General features: G+C 40.8%; 1 long non-coding RNA gene across 6 annotated transcripts; it reads left to right on the top strand.

Moving 5' to 3' along the window:
- The first annotated feature begins 9,794 nt into the window (after positions 1-9,794).
- LOC125512232 lies at positions 9,795-14,054 on the top strand. Of its 6 annotated transcripts, none has more exons than XR_007285268.1 (5): positions 9,795-10,442; positions 10,528-10,640; positions 11,068-11,102; positions 11,955-13,071; positions 13,767-14,054. It is a non-coding gene; the product is annotated as an uncharacterized LOC125512232 (long non-coding RNA). The 6 variants fall into 6 exon arrangements; XR_007285269.1 differs by having other exon boundaries at positions 9,796-10,442; positions 11,955-12,356; positions 12,869-14,054; XR_007285267.1 differs by having other exon boundaries at positions 9,798-10,442; positions 11,955-12,099; positions 12,254-14,054.
- The last annotated feature ends 498 nt before the right edge of the window (positions 14,055-14,552 follow it).

Raw genomic sequence — 14,552 nt, 5'->3', positions numbered from 1 at the left:
AAAACGGACAACGGGAAAAATGCTCGAATGCATGAGACGAACACGTATGTAAATGAAATGCACATGATGACATGATATGAGATGCATGACAACGACAAAAACACATGGAGACAAAAACCCGAACCTGAGAAAATAAATATAACTTAACGCCAGAAACGGCAAGAGTTGGAGTACAAATTGGGAAAGTTACATCCGGGGTGTTACATGATGTATCGCGAGCTTTGCTATTATACTTGGATCCTATGATGTTTCTTCCCCCCTCTACTCTCTTGTAATGAATTGAGTTTCCCCTTTGGAGTTATCTTATCGGATTGAGTCTTTAAAGATTTGAGAACACTTGATGTATCTCTTGCCATTGATATTTGTGGTGACAATGGGATATCACGTGATTCACTTGATGTATGTTTTGGTGATCAACTTGCGGGTTCCGCCCATGAATCTATGCATAGGGGTTGGCACACGTTTTCATCGTGATTCTCCGGTAGAACTTTGGGGCACTCTTTGAGGTCCTTTGTGTTGGTTGAATAGATGAATCTGAGATTGTGTGATGCATATCGTATAATCATCCCCACGGATACTTGAGGTGACATTGGAGTATCTAGGTGACATTAGGGTTTTGGTTGATTTGTATCTTAAGGTGTTATTCTAGTACGAACTCTAGGGCTGTTTGTGACACTTATAGGAATAGCCCAACGGATTGATTGGAAAGAATAACTTTGAGGTGGTTTCGTACCCTACCATAATCTCTTCGTTTGTTCTCCGCTATTAGTGACTTTGGAGTGACTCTTTGTTGCATGTTGAGGGATAGTTATGTGATCCAATTATGTTAGTATTGTTGAGGGAACTTACACTAGCGAAAGTATGAACCCTAGGCCTTGTTTCAACACATTTCAATACCGTTTACGCTCACTTTTACCATTATTTACCTTGCTGTTTTTATAATTTCAGATTATAAATACATTTATCTACCATCCATATTGCACTTGTATCACCATCTCTTCACTGAACTAGTGCACCTATACAATTTACCATTGTATTGGGTGTGTTGGGGACACAAGCGACTCTTTGTTATTTGGTTGCAGGGTTGGTTGAGAGAGACCATCTTCATCCTACGCCTCCTACGGATTGATAAACCTTAAGTCATCCACTTGAGGGAAATTTGCTACTGTCCTACAAACCTCTGCACTTGGAGGCCAACAACGTCTACAAGAAGAAGGTTGTGTAGTAGACATCAAGCTCTTTTCTGGCGCCGTTGCCGGGGAGGTGAGTGCTTGAAGGTATATCTTTAGATCTTGCAAGCGAGTCTTTTAGTTTCTTGTTTTATCACTAGTTTAGTCTATAAAAGAAAACTAAAAAAATGGAATTGAGTTTGTCTCATATGCTTCACCTTTTTAATATCTTCCGTGAGTATGATGGAAAGGATAATTGTGCTCAAGTGCTAGAAGAAGAAATCTATAAAATGTTTGGCACTAAATATTATAATGATGAGCATGATTGCAATGTTGTTAGTATGAATTCCTTGAATATCCATGATGCTAATGATATGCAAAGCCACAAGCTTGGGGAAGCTATGTTTGATGAAGATGATATTTTTCTGTCCCCCAAGCTTTGATGAGAAAATTTATTATGATAAAATCATGCCTCCTATATATGATGATTATATTTATGAAAGTGGAATTGGAGAAGTCATGACTTTATTTTGTGATGAATCCACTATTCTGGAAGAGGTTCCAATTGATTATGAGAACAAAGTTGCTATCTATGATGATTATTGTGATGACTTGTATGCTATTAAAAATAATAATATCCATGAAACTTGTCATCATGATTTTAGTTTTCAATTGGATTATGCCTCACATGATAATTATTTTGTTGAGTTTACTCCCGCTATCCCGAATGAGAAGAATTTTGCTTATGTGGAGAGTAGTAAAATTTGTATGCTTGTAGATCATGAAAAAAATGCTTTAGGTGCCAGTTATATTGTTGAATTAATTCATGATGCTACTGAAAATTATTATGAGGGAGGAACATATGCTTGTAGGAATTGCAATAATATCAAGTTTCCTCTCTATGTGCTTAAAATTTTGAAGTTATGCTTGTTTTACCTTCCTATGCTAGTTGATTATTGTTCCCATAAGTTGTTTGCTCACAAAATCCCTATGCATAGGAAGTATGTTAGACTTAAATGTGCTAGTAATACTCTTCATGATGCTCTCTTTATCTTACAATTCTTATCCTTTATGTGAGCATCATTAAAATCATCATGCCTAGCTAGGGGCATTAAAGGATAGCGCTTGTCGGGAGGCAACCCAATTTTATTTTTGTTCCTTGATTTTTGTTCCTGTTTAGTAATAAATAATTCATCTAGACTCTTTTTAGATGTGGTTTTATGCTTTTAATTAGTGTTTGTGCCAAGTAGAACCGTTGGGAAGACTTGGGGAAAGTCTTGTTGATCATGCTGTAAAAAACAGAAACTTTAGCGCTCATGAGAATTGCTGCCATTTTTATTTGGAGAGTGATATTTAGTTAATTATTTTTGCATATGATTAATAGATAAATTACTCAGGTCCATAAATTTATTTGAGAATTTTATGATTTCCACAAGTATACGTTTGATTCAGATTACTACAGACTGTTCTGTTTTTGACAGATTCTATTTTTCGTGTGTTGTTTACTTATTTTGATGAATCTATGGCTAGTAAAATAGTTTATAAACCATAGAGAAGTTGGAATACAGTAGTTTTAACACCAATATAAATAAATAATGAGTTCATTACAGTGCCTTGAAGTGGTGATTTATTTTCTTATATTAACAGAGCTTACGAGTTTTCTGTTAAGTTTTGTGTTGTGAAGTTTTCAAGTTTTGGGTAAAGATTCGATGGACTATGGAATAAGGAGTGGCAAGATCCTAAGATTGGGGATTCCCAAGGCACCCAAGGTAATATTCAAGGATATCCAAGAGCCTAAGCTTGGGGATGCCCCTGAAGGCATCCCCTCTTTCGTCTTCGTTCATCGGTGACTTTACTTGGAGCTATATTTTTATTCGCCACATGATACGTGTTTTGCTTGGAGAGTCCATTTATTGGTAAGAATAACTTTGAGGTGGTTTCGTACCCTACCATAATCTCTTGGTTTGTTCTCTGCTATTAGTGACTTTGGAGTGACTCTTTGTTGCATGTTGAGGGATAGTTATGTGATCCAATTATGTTAGTATTGTTGAGGGAACTTACACTAGCGAAAGTATGAACCCTAGGCCTTGTTTCAACACATTGCAATACCGTTTACGCTCACTTTTACCATTATTTACCTTGCCGTTTTTATAATTTCAGATTATAAATACCTTTATCTACCATCCATATTGCACTTGTATCACCATCTCTTCGCCGAACTAGTGCACCTATACAATTTACCATTGTATTGGGTGTGTTGGGGACACAAGAGACTCTTTGTTATTTGGTTGTAGGGTTGCTTGAGAGAGACCATCTTCATCTTACACCTCCTACGAATTGATAAACCTTAGGTCATCCACTTGAGGGAAATTTGCTACTGTCCTACAAACCTCTGCACTTGGAGGCCAACAACGTCTACAAGAAGAAGGTTGTGTAGTAGACATCATCAGCCCACCAAGAAACATAGAAATTAGTCCCGGTGAAAAAAGAAAGATGGAGAAGGAGGCAACCAAGTTGAGGTTGCCCAGCAAAACGAAGAGATACTTCCTTACCATGGCGGCTGACGACTGCCCTACCACCACCAGCGCAACAATGAAGACCCTGGCGTGGGGATCCATCAAGAGGACCTCGGTTGAGCCGTCATTGTCGGTAGCGCAGGCGTACTTACGGATGAAGTCCTCGGCCTGGCCCGACCACTTCCGCTTGGGTTTTGCATCCTCGTTTGCCCATCATCGCTGTTGCCATCAGTCACCCTCGTCTCTCTCTCTCTCTCTCTCTCTCTCTCTCTCGGCAGTGGCGACGATAGTAGTGGCGGCGATGGCAGTAGTGGCGGCGCATAGGTTTCACCCTAGGTCAAGAGATCGGGGAGTGGTCGAAATGCTAAGAAGTAAAAACTCTGATGGCTCTTGAGACAACACATTTTTACCTGTAACATAATTTTTATTTTTATTTGAAAAGGTGGAATACATCCGGCCTCTACATCAGTCGATGTGTGTAGCCATATTATTAGAAATCGAAACAGAGTCTTAACAACCAAGGAAGCTAAAAATCCGGCAATAAAGCGCCACATCCGACGATAAAGAATAGGCTACGATGCCTACACACCTAGCCAATTATTAACTCGCCATCCAAATCGGCTGAAGATAGCCCGTGCTACCATCTCCCAGCGGTTGCACCCAATAACCATAGACCCCACGTAGTCTGCATGAGTGAGTAATGACCACATACGAATCTAGGCTATAGCTCTTTAGATAACCTACAAAAAATTGGTGAATGTTGTACCATTAAAACCATAACTTTCTAGTGTTCCATATAGCCCATAATAAAGCACATATCCCTATCCGAATATGTTTAGCTTTGTGTATGTCTACTCCATTAAGCCACGTTCCAAATAACGTGTTTATGCTCATTGGAGGTTGGATGTTAAAAGCTATATGGATAGACCATCATAACAATTTTGCAAGTGGACACTCGAGAAACAGGTGTTTAATCGTTTCGTTTTGATCACAAAAACAGCACCTGGGGTTACCAACCCAATTCCTTTTCATAAAATTATCTTTGGTCAAGATGACTTCTTTATGGACGAACCACATAAAGATCTTGATGCAGAGTGAAACTTTAATCTTCCATATGGTAAATTGATATGAACATCAGTTACAATAATGGACTATGGAGGTTAATGGCATGTGCTGTAGTGAGTCCATGATGTACTCCTCGGCTCCTCGTACATAGAAAATAAAGAGCGTTGAGCCCAATGATTCCTCTTGTGCATTGCATCAAACACATGGCATGTACACCATAATGGAAATCGAAGTCTGGATGGACGAAAGAAAGATGAGACACAAGAAGTTAATCAGGAAGAGAGTTTGCTTGAGCAAACCTAGCCGACGCCCCGCTTGCCGGGTGATCAGCGCACGAGCCACTAGTCAAAGCGTCACCATCCATATATTTATATTGCGGACCTTTTTGCCGGAAAATATTCCAGACCTTATTCCTAGGAAACGAAATACTAAGCACAATGTGTATCATTTGAACAATGTTAAAGAAGTAGAGGGGATCGACATCAAAAGTTGATTCCAGTAGGCTTCCCACTGTCACCTAGCACTATGTCAAACTATCAATACAAGATGTCAAGATCAAGCATGGCAATGCATCCCTCCCTTCCTCCACTGGCTTCACCTCTAAGCCGCTAGGAGAAGCTCATCACATCACGCTTCCATAACAATGAACGTCGAGGTGGTGCAGGTAGCCGCCGCCGTGCTGTGGTGAGTGCTAGGGATTTGACAACCTCGCCAGCCCACCAAGAAACATAGAAATTAGTCCCGGTGAAAAAAGAAAGATGGAGAAGGACGCAACCAGGTTGAGGTTCCCCAGCAAAACGAAGAGATACTTCCCAACCATGGCGGCTGATGGCTGCCCTACCACCACCGGAGCGACGACAAAGACCCAGGCGTGGTGATCCATCAAGAGGACCTCGGTTGAGCCGTCATCATCGGTAGCGCTGTAGGAACGAGAAGAGATGTATAGAGGGGGGGTGATTAGATCCTCAACAAAGAAAAGTATCACTTTTTAATTTCTTTAAGTTAAGGTGGAGTTTTAGCACAAGTTTAAACATTCACAATACATTTCAAGCAAGCATGGCAAGAGTATATGAGCATTGGGAAGTAAAGCATGCAACTTGTAAGAAAGTAAAGGGATGGGATTGGAGTTTAGAGGGAGCAAACACAATTGGAGACACGGAGATTTCTGGCGTGGTTTCGATAGGTGGTGCTATCGTACATCCACGTTGATGGAGACTTCAACCCACGAAGGGTAACGGTTGCGCGAGTCCACAGAGAGCTCCATCCACGAAGGGTCCACGAAGAAGCAGCCTTTGTCTATCCCACCATGGCCATCACCCATGAAGGACTTGCCTCACTTGGGTAGATCTTCACGAAGTAGGCGATCTCCTTACCCTTACAAACTCCTTGGTTCAACTCCACAATCTTGACGGAGGCTCCCAAGTGACACCTAACCAATCTAGGGGACACCACTCTCCAAAAGGTAATAGCTGGTGTGTTGATGATGAATTCCTTGCTCTTGTGCTTCAAATGATAGTCTCCCCAACACTCAACTCTCTCTCACAGATTTGGCTATGGTGGAAAGATGATTTGAGTGGAAAGCAACTTGGGGAAGGCTGAAGATCAAGATTCTTGTGGTTGGAATGGAATGTCTTGATCTCAACACATGAGTAGGCGGTTCTCTCTCAGAAAATGAATGCTGGAAGTGTAGGCATGTTCTGATGGCTCTCCTAATGAATGGAGGAAGGGTGGAGGGATATATATAGCCTCCACACAAAATCTAGCCGGTACACACAATTCACCAAACTCGATCAGACCGATTCAGTTCAAAATGTGAATGTTAGACTTTTTAGTGGGACCAATATGATCAACTTGGTGGGACCGATGTGATAGGGTTAGGGTAAAACCTCAACTCAGTTTGACCGATTACACAAACTCGGTGAGACCGATTTTGGTAATAAGCAAACCAGAGAGTTGGTCAAGCAAATTTGGTGGGACCGATTTGCTTATCTCGGTGAGACCGAAATAATTGCAACAGGCAACAGAGAGTTTGCAAGCCCATCTCGGTGATATCGAGATCCCATCGGTAAGACCGAAGTGTCTAGGGTTTCTGGCAGTGGCTATGTCAAGTGAACTCGGTGGTACCGGATAGATCAAATCGGTGGGGCCGAGTTTGACTTTTGGGACATATGTGGAAATGAGAGAGTGGTCGAGGGCTTTTGGAGCATATCACTAAGCACTTTGAGCAAGCAAGCCATTAAGCAACACCTCATCCCCTTTTAATAATATTGGCTTTCCTATGGACTCAATGCGATCTTGGATCACTGAACTGAAAATGTAGAGTCTTGAGCTTTTGCCAATCCTTGTCCTTAGATTCTTGAAGGGGTTCCACATCCTCTTGTCCATTCCATGCCTTTGCTGAACTTTCTGAAATATACGAGATAAAAGTATTAGTCCAACAAGAGATATGTTGACATTAATTACCAAAATCACCCAAGGAGCACTTGTGCTTTCAAGCGCAGGCGCGTGATGTCGCTTGAAATTACGTCGGTATTTCCCCAAAGAGGAAGGGATGATGCAGCACAACGGCGGTAGGTATTTGCTACCTCTCGAGCACTGCATTGGTTTTTCCTTGAAGAGGAGAGGGTGATGCAGCAAAGTAGCGTAAGTATTTCCCTCAGTTTTTGAGAACCAAGGTATCAATCCAGTAGGAGACTACACGCAAGTCTCTCGTACCTACACAAACAAATAAGAACCTCGCAACCAACGCGATAAAGGGGTTGTCAAGCCCTTCACGGTCACTTATGAGAGTGAGATTTGATAGAGATAATACTAATAAGATAAATATTTTTGATATTTTTATGATATAGATTGAAAGTAAAGATTGCAAAATAAAATAGATTGGAAACTTATATGATAAAAGATAGACCCGGGGGCCATAGGTTTCACTAGTGGATTCTCTCAAGATAGCATAAGTATTACGGTGAGTGAACAAATTAATGTCCAGCAATTGATAGAAAAGTGCATAATTATGAGAATATCTAGGCATGATCATGTATATAGGCATCACGTCCGCGACAAGTAGACCGAAACAATTCTGCATCTACTACTATTACTCCACACATCGACCGCTATCCAGTATGCATCTAGAATATTAAGTTCATAAGAACAGAGTAACGCATTAGGCAAGATGACATGATGTAGAGGGATAAACTCAAGCAATATGATATAAACCCCATCTTTTTATCCTCGATGGCAACAATACAATACGTGCCTTGCTGCCCCTGCTGTCACTGAGAAATGACACCGCAAGATTGAACCCAAAGCTACGCACTTCTCCCATTGCAAGAAAGATCAATCTAGTAGGCCAAACAAAACTGATAATTCGAAGAGACTTGTAAAGATAACCAATCATACATAAAAGATTTTAGAGAAGAATCAAATATTGTTCATAGATAAACTTGATCATAAACCCACAATTCATCGGATCTCGACGAACACACCGCAAAAAGAGTTACACCAAATAGATCTCCAAGAAGATCGAGGAGAACCTTGTATTGAGATCCAAAGAGAGAGAAGAAGCCATGTAGCTAATAACTATGGACCCGAAGGTCTGTGGTAAACTACTCACACATCATCGGAGAGGCTATGGTGTTGATGTAGAAGCCCTCCGTGATCGATTCCCCCTCCGGCGGAGCTCCGGAAAGGGCCCCAAGATGGGAGCTCTTGGGTACAGAAGGTTGCGACGGTGGAAATAGGGTTTCGTGGTGCTCCTCGATGTTTTCTGGGTATATGGATATATATATAGGAGGAAGAAGTAGGTCGGTGGAGCCACGAGGTTGGGGGCGCGCCCAGGGGGGCAGGCGCACCTCCCTGCCTCGTGGCCTCCTCGTTGATTTCTTGACGTCCATTTCAAGTCACCTGGTTCACATTTGTTCCAAAAATAACTCTCCCGAAAGTTTCATTCCGTTTGGATTCCGTTTGATATTCTTTTTCTGCGAAACACTGAAATAGGCAAAAAAACAGCAAATTGCACTGGGCCTTGGATTAGTAGGTTAGTCCCAAAAATAATATAAAAATGTATAAATAAGTCCATTAACATCCAAAATAGATAATATAATAGCATGGAGCAATAAAAAATTATAGATACGTTGGAGACGTATCAAGCATCTCCAAGCTTAATTCCCGCTCGTCCTCGAGTAGGTATATGATAAAAAACAGAATTTTAGATGTGGAATGCTACCTAGTATAATTCTCAATATAATTTTCTTTAAGTGGCATGAATATTCAGATTTGAAATATTCAAGACAAAAGTTTAATATTGACATAAAAATAATAATACTTCAAGCATACTAACTAAACAATCATGTCTTCTCAAAATAACATGGCAAAAGAAAGTTCATCCCTACAAAATCATATAGTTTGGTCATGCTCCATTTTCATCACACAAGAATGCTCTCATCATGCACAACCCGATAACAAGCCAAGTAATTGTTTCATACTTAAGCAATCTCAAACTTTTTTCAACTTTCACGCAATACATGAGCGTGAGCCATGGATATAGCACTATGGATGAAATAGAATATGATGATGGGGGTTATGTAGATAAGACAAAAAAAGAAGAAAGTCTCACATTGACGCAGCTAATCAATGGGATAGGGAGATGCCCATCAATTAATGTCAATGCAAAGATTAGGGATTGCCATGCAACGGACACACTAGAGCTATAAATATATGAAAACTCAACAAAAGAAACCAAGTGGTTGTGCATTCAACTTACTTTCTCATGAATACCTAGAGCATTTGAGGAAGCCTATTTAAACCAATAAAGAGGCTAGCCAACTCTCCTCCAGAAAGCTCCCTCGATTGGGCCTTCGTCGGCCATCGGATTTAGTTTTCTAGCATGTCTGGACCGTCAGATCTTTACCTCGTGGTTAAACCCGATTTTCACCTCGCAGTTGTTTTAGTTGTCCAATGACAAGTGGGCTCACACCGAGCTCTTGTTGGCTGGATTGGCTGTTTCCGGGTGCACCAGGTTTTGCCCAATGAGCTCGGCACGCTCCGCACCCAATCGCCTGCTTCTCGCCCTACACCCACCCGACCCGCCAAACGAACCCTAGCGCTCTTTCTCCTTCCCCTCCATCCCCACAAGCCGCCACACCCCTCCCTCTCTCCCTCATCCTCTCCTCACCTGCAGCCGCCGGCCTTGTCTCTCCACTCGCCTCCTCCTCTCCTCTACCACGTCGTCGTTGATCCACCGCCGACCTTCTCCTCTGCTTACCTCCTCCTGTCCTCTTCCATGTTGCCGTCGATCCAGATCGGACGTATCGTCGTGGGGGAGCAGCGCCGGCAGGGTCATCGCGGTGCAGGTGTGGGGTAGGATGCAACGACAAGGGGAAGGAGGAGGCCGGTGAGGAAGTCAAGCAACAACGGGTGGGGGTAAGGGGCAGGGTGAGGCCTCGCGCACCTGCCGGCGGCCGGCGGGTCGACTTGTCGCGCCACCGCGTCGTCGTCTCCTCTGCGCCATGAGGTGCCACCTCTGCCTCCACCCCCCGCCGGGCAAGGAGCTCGAGGTGAACAGGCGGTGTGGGAAGGCGAGAGGAAGCAGGAGCTCATGTCTCCTCCAATGGATGTCTCGTGCATCTGGAGTACAAGGAGAACAACACGTGCCTGTTGGAGGTGGCTCGAGCGATGCAGGCCAGCGGCGAACTTGGTGCTCCACTCTTTCTCTCCCTCACTTCCTCCTCACTCATATTTTACTTTGCTAATATTTGTATTTTTAAACTTGAGGTGTGCAGATCTGACATAGAAGACCACGTTCCTCAGGGATCCCAGAATCTATTAGACAATATGGTAGTCCAATGCTTTTTTGAAGTATATATTGGCACTATGCTGAAAAAGGACATGGCAGGTGAAGTTTTATTATCTATCCTGGTAGAATAATCCAAACAAGATATGTTTTACTCACCAATTTATATGCCTGACTGTGCTGCTATTGTTACTATTTTCTTAATGGATGCTCCTAAAATTGTTTCGGTGCTCTTCGACCAAGATTGACCAAATGAGTGTTCTGCTAAAGTAAAAGTCATAAGACTGAAATAACATGGGTCAGCCTTTGTATGTCTGCCAGTGCTACAAATTATTTGAATGAAAGATCTAAAAATACACAGCACATCGTATGTCCACAGTTGTGATGATGATAGGTGCAGAGTCTTGGCCTGATCATTACATTAACTTGAAAGCTTGTGTTCTTTTGAGCTTACATTATGTAGCATCTCTACTGTAGGTTTGTAAGTAGCTTTCTCCTTTATCTGATGGAAATCATAATTGTTTTACAGGAAGTGAAGACAGCCAGTCATCGCGCCATATTCCCGTGAGCTCCATTCATATTACTATATGCTTAAAACGTCGTGCTCTCCTTCTCTACATCATGTGGTAGTAGTATTTACTTGCCATTCATGCATCTTGTTCCATCATGTCAGTCATGTCTTACATATCGCGCTTAACTGATTTGCTCAGTTCCTCTGCTATGATTTTCTATCTTGTTTTTCGAACATTCTTGGTTACTATAGATTATCATGCCATCTTGCTGCAACGCATTCAAACCTGCAAATAGCTTTGTAAACAGAACTATGTGCCCAGGCATTTGATTGTGCTTACATGTTTCCAAATGGGGCCTCTCTTCGTACATAATTGAACATGGGATTGAACCCATGGTCACATCATATTGTGAGACATGTCTGAAACGTCTAAGCTGGGAAATCAGGTCGATTTATATGACTACTGAAAATGAGCATCCGAATATTTACAGAACTTATCCACTTCCAGCGGAATATCAATTATAAAAAATCCACCATGTACCATGATCAATTAAATAGTCTTGCTTAAGTTTATGTTACCTCTGTATGCTAAATGAATGTTCACTTGTGTTCAAATTTCAAGGAAGTGTGCTTCACGCTTCTGTTTCTACAATATGATTTAGAGTATATGATTTCATTTTCCTACTTTCCCAGTTATAAATTTATTGGCATCAAAGTAGAGCTTCAGGTTTATGGTTCAGTATATCATTGCAAAGTAGTTTATGGCTCAGTATATCACTGCAGGTTCCTTACACCATCAAATTTCAATGTTTTTGTATTTTTGTCGATTGAAGCATGTTCTTCGACTATAAAATAGCAGAGATTTATTTTCTTATCAATTCTAATCCCTTTTTGATACATTGCAGGTTTGCTATCAAACTCTCAAAAAGGAAAAACAATGTTACTCTGTTTTTTGGAGAACCTTCCTGTAGAGTACCTCGACAGAGACATATGCGATCGAGGATATATTCGATGGATTTTCACGCAAAACTTGGAGGGTATTTTTTGCAGGTTTGTTGCTTGCTTTATTGTTTTCTTACTTTCTGTTGTTCAAGACAATATCTTCCTAGCATTGCTCTATAAATTTAAATCCATCTTTTTGTTCTTTGGATTATCATGGCGTACTCGTCCTGTCTAATCCAAGAAAGAGCCTTCATGTTTGCAGATAGTTTGGTGTTCTCATGGTTATTTTGTAGTGATTTTCCTTCCATTCATTACTTGGTAACCATCTACCGCAGCTCAGCTATTGTCCAGTTGCTGTCCTTATGGTGAGTGATTGATGGTGCATGTTTTCCTATTAGTTTCTTTCCATGCCAATGTCTGAATTTTATCTTGCCGTTTTGCATTTCTCCAGGCCTTTAATTCTCACTGTGATTCCCCGAGATGCGCTATTAGTAGGCATCCACTTCCTAACAAAAATTTGGTGGTCAACTTGAACGAGTCATTTATCTAGCTACAACAACCTTCATTGCTTTTGCAGTCAACTTGAACGAGTCTATACCTGCCAAATATTTACACGTTAGTATAGCCAGAAAGTCAGATGATCGTTCCATGTTGGTTAGCCGTGATAAATCAAATTTCTAGAGTAGCAGATGATTCGTGTCAGGTTTCATTTAGAGATTGAAATATGTCTTGACTCTAAAATAAGTAGTACAACGTCCAGTTCTGCATAGGTGAAAGCATACTATCTAAAACTGGACGGCCTTCTAAAGCTCTGAAACTACTAGTTGTGTAATATGTATCCCCTTTTCATACTCTATATATGCTTTCTACTTACTAGGAAAAAATGCGTGAGAACGATGGCCTAGAGGACGCGAATTGCACTCAAATATATGCAGGTTTCTTGCCAAACTAACTGCCACTATTTTATTTCAGGTGCTTCTTCTGTAACTTAGTCTATTTTGCTGGCTCTTCTCATTTCCTGGCGAACTTTTTAGTCTGTACAGTCGAATCGTTGGATGTTGCTTTCTACTATCTATAGAGGTTCTATCCAAACTATTAGCTGCCTGACTTGATTTTTTGAAATACACCGTCCTGATAGACCAAGTGGACCCACACATTTCCATGGGATTTTAGAAAAATATATGTGAATTTGCATACATTTTCTAAATTTCTATCTTTTCTTATCCATGCTTCCCCATAGATATATAGCAGGCTCAAAAAAAATGAATGTCTGATTGTGTCCAAATTTCAAGGAAGCGTGCTTCACACTTCTCTTTCTGCAATATGTTTCAGAGTATATGATTTAATTTTCCTACTTTCCTAGTTACAATACTGTGTACTTCATTCTTAGGTTTGCTTTGGGAAAAATAGGTATACAGGTTATTGAAAGCTCCATTTTTCTCCATTATATAGATCATATAGCTTTGTGATCAAAGGTAGGTTGTCACATATGGGATGTTGCTTGTGAAAGTTATATACAGCCATGAGTCCCTGGCAAAATAATCGCAGCTCATGTTACTAGGATCAGGGAACCTCGACCATTTTTCTGAAACATGTCGCAGCTCATGTTCCTACTTTCTCAGCTACACTACTATGTACTTCATTCTTACCTTCACTTTTGGAAGTTACATTGCTTTCTTTTCCCTCATAAACTTGCTAACAATATTGGCGAAGTAATCCCGACTTCAGATTTCCCATTGAATAAATAACTAATTTAGTTTGTTAAAAAATTGTAGGTCAAGATCCATGAATAGGAGCAAGGCATCACACCAGCTCTGAGAAGAAAAGGATATGAAGACAAAGATAGACCAGTGTTCTGCTCCGAAGCAAAAACATTTTGCATGTAATAATGAACTATAATTTACCACAATCTCTCTAAAATAGGCCTACCTATTACCAGTCCGTTGCTTGCTTTTGTATTAGGAAGTATGACCCAGTCATATATATTTACATTCACGTTGTTTAGTTATGGTTTGTATGAATGAAATTACCTTTTTAATCGAGCTTCAAAATTCTTATGTGCAGTGAAATTGTATCTAGCACTTTGTAAAGAACAAATGAAACACATTTCAAGTAACACTTTAGTCTAAATTGACACCTTGTGCCATTAGACATCATAATCATAAATGGTTGCTAAAGAGTTTGAATTGGTAAAGTAGTTGCATCTGCTATTTCAAATCTGGACTGTTCCTCCTTGGTAAAACATAATTTAATTTTCAAAACACTTTGTGTTTGAAATGGACATTGTGGTGGTTGGTGTAATGGGCCATATGTGTAACCATGCATGCAGAGAAATCCCAAATAATAGGACAAGAGAAATCTCACCAGTTGAGTGTTCTTCTCTCGCCCAAATGAGGAACTGAGGAAGAAACATGGATAAATAGGCACGATGGATGCATGCGCGACTCCGAACAGGCCACACAAAGAATTGTTCCTGGACCTTTCAAATACCTATGCTTTCATATACAAACATGTTTTTTTTTTCAAACTCAGATTTCTCATGGTGATAACCATATTTTTTA

Source organism: Triticum urartu, chromosome 6 (genome assembly GCF_003073215.2).
Source record: "Triticum urartu cultivar G1812 chromosome 6, Tu2.1, whole genome shotgun sequence".
In the NCBI taxonomy this organism is placed as follows: domain Eukaryota; kingdom Viridiplantae; phylum Streptophyta; class Magnoliopsida; order Poales; family Poaceae; genus Triticum; species Triticum urartu.
This window is presented reverse-complemented; position numbering and strand designations above follow the sequence as displayed.